A 2,968-nucleotide genomic window follows, 5' to 3' on the forward strand; every position below is an offset into this window, starting at 1 on the left:
ATGATACTGTAGTAGAGGCTTTGTGGTAAGTTAAATTCTCCTAAAAAGATGTGAAATTATTCTTTTTACAATCAAATTTTAACTTAAAGATTAATATTTTTAATCTTAACATTTATATAATAAAATTAATTTTAAAATTAAAACAAAACAAATTTATATATTTTATAAATAATTATTTAATAAATTAATAACAATTTTTTTAAACTCATTTTTCACATAAATTGATACTAGTTTTTTTTTTAATTCCAAAGTAAGAGAAAAAAATAATAGATTATTTATCTTATATTAAATTTAGTATGTTATTTATATATTAAATTTAGTAAATAAAATTCATTAATTTTATAACATATATTTATAATAATTGTATAAATAGAATAAAGAATGAAAAAGTGGATTTTTGAAGGGTTTTTTTTTCTATTTTTTATTATTTTATTTTAAGTGAGAAATTCTTACTTTTGTGTGGAAATTGTCTCTTTAAGATGTGATTTCTCACTTGGGTGTTTATTTATTTATTTATTTTATTTAAGTGAGAATTTCTCACTTTTGTTGTTGTCTCTTAAAGAGACAATTTCTCACTTGGTTTTATTAATTAATTTATTTATTTTTAAGTGAGTATTTCTTATATATATATATATATATATATATATATATATATATATATATATATATATATATATATATATATTTGGGGAAATCATCTCTTTAAGAGAAGATTTTTCACTCGGTTAGATTTTTTTTTTTTGGAAATCGTCTCTTGAAGAAACGATTTCTCACTTAAATTTTTTATTTTTATTTTTATTTTGTGAAAATCATCTCTTGAAGAGACGATTTATATCTTACTCTTTTTTTTTTCGTGAAAATTGTCTCTTCGAGAGATGATTTCTTATTTCTTAATTTCTTTGAAATAATTTCTTTAAGAGACGATTTCTCGTATAAAAAATGGAATTTTAGAAATCATGTCTTGAAAAGACGATTTTTTTTTTAATTTTTTTAAAAGTTCATAAATCGTCTTTTGAAGAAATGATTTTTCACTTACGATTTATTTTCTCTTTTCTATCTGGACAAAACTACGGTAGATTTGGAATTATTTTTAAAAACTACCATTCTTTTATCAAAAATCCCACCAATACCCATGTCATTTGTGTCAACAAAGTTACTCAGCAAAATTGAGAATCCAGGCATCACTGTTTATCACGTACAGTCTCATGCATCCTTACCTAAACATAGCGGCTTCTTTATTAATCGAAATTTTCTTTCGTTTTCATATATGACCTTACGAAACAAAAAGTGAGAAGATAGTTAGGGTTTTCTCCCAAGTCTCAGTAATATACATCTTTGGTCAATTATCTAATAGTTTAACTTATAGGCCTAACAAGGTACTATAGCTTTGCCTTCTAAGGGGCGACAAGTTTGAACCTCATTGCTTGTTTAGTCACCATTATTGAGCCAAGTACAAGCAAGAGAAAGTTGTATGTCTGGTGAGGTGTTAAGACTTTAGCGTAAAGTTAACTAGATATAAATTGTTCGCCCACTATATAAGACAAAATTATGAGAATTTTCTAAAAAAGCAAAATAATTGTCCAACAATGAGAAAAAACCCAAAAATTTAGAGCAACTAATGCCTCATTAAAATCAAGGATGATAGCTTTCTAGGTAGGTAAGAGTCAAGCACAGTAAACCATCTGGCCGACCAATCAAGGTCAATGATAAATTATCTCTAACGATCTAACAATGAGCCACTTGGTCGGCCAAATTGCCAAAGAAATTGTTGTGGATATGAAACAACAAAAGTATAATACTACAGTATGCAAACCAGTGATGAAATATGGACAAGATCATTATGGATATTCAAAACCATCAAGAATCCAAGATAGCCCTTCAAGTTAGATGTAAAGTAACATGTGAAAATGATGTGTATGGAAGATGTGAGAATGATAGATGACAACTAGTTGTCTTCATACTCGGCAATGGGCACAAAAGGACTACATGGAGTGGTACTACCCAACTCGCTCATGACACAGACCATGATTTCAAGCACCCCCAAAATTTTTGTGTTGTATCAAGTAAGAATGTAGTGCGTCTGTTCCATGTGGATTGCCACATCATTAAACCGTAGTTGGTAACTGCGGTTTTGAATTTTTTTAAATCAGTCAAAATCATAGTTGGTAACTACGGTTTTGAATCCTTTATCCTTTTTCGTCCCCTTTCCCAGTTAGGTTTCTTCCTTTCCTAGTTAGCTTTCTTCCTTTCCCTATTAGGTTTCTTAACTTTAGGGTTTTGTCTTTCCTGTTGCATCCTTGGCTCAAATTCAAAATTTGGAAGTCATTGGTCAGGTAAGATTTATGAGTTTTCCAGTTTATCGTAAATTTTAATTATTATTATTTTTTTGTAAATCTGTTTGATTTTCATGTTGTTGTTGTAGATGTGTTTGGTTTCTGTTTGGTAAAGATGTGTTTTATTTTATTTATTTTATTTTAATTGTGAGCTTAGTAGAAAGAAAAAGGTTTTTTTGGTAAAGAAAACAGATATGGAATGGGGGACCAAAATGGATTTTTTTGTTTTTTTTTGTTAAAAATACTAAAAATGGAGGGGACCACTATACAAAATTCCAAAAATGAACGAGATGAGCGGTGATTTTTGTTATAGGAATAGAAAAAATAGGAGTACTCCACTTTTCAAGGGCCAAATTTATCTTAAGCTAGGAGATTGAAGGTGTGGGGTCAGTCTCCACATCATTTTCCAAATTCTGGGAATGTTTGGTTGCCCAGAAAATAGAGGAATGTAAAAAAAAATAGTCCCAAGATGACAAATCCTCAAATAAAAAAATGTTGCTGGAAGAAACTAGAGATTCTCTTCCTCACACCATACTGACTATTTCAATCTGACCCCTCCACGAAGGAAATTCTTAAATAAATTAGCAACCAATCTGAGCCCTTTATGAAGGCAATTGTTTTTAGATAAGCCCCAT

Source organism: Vitis riparia, chromosome 8 (genome assembly GCF_004353265.1).
Source record: "Vitis riparia cultivar Riparia Gloire de Montpellier isolate 1030 chromosome 8, EGFV_Vit.rip_1.0, whole genome shotgun sequence".
Taxonomy (NCBI): domain Eukaryota; kingdom Viridiplantae; phylum Streptophyta; class Magnoliopsida; order Vitales; family Vitaceae; genus Vitis; species Vitis riparia.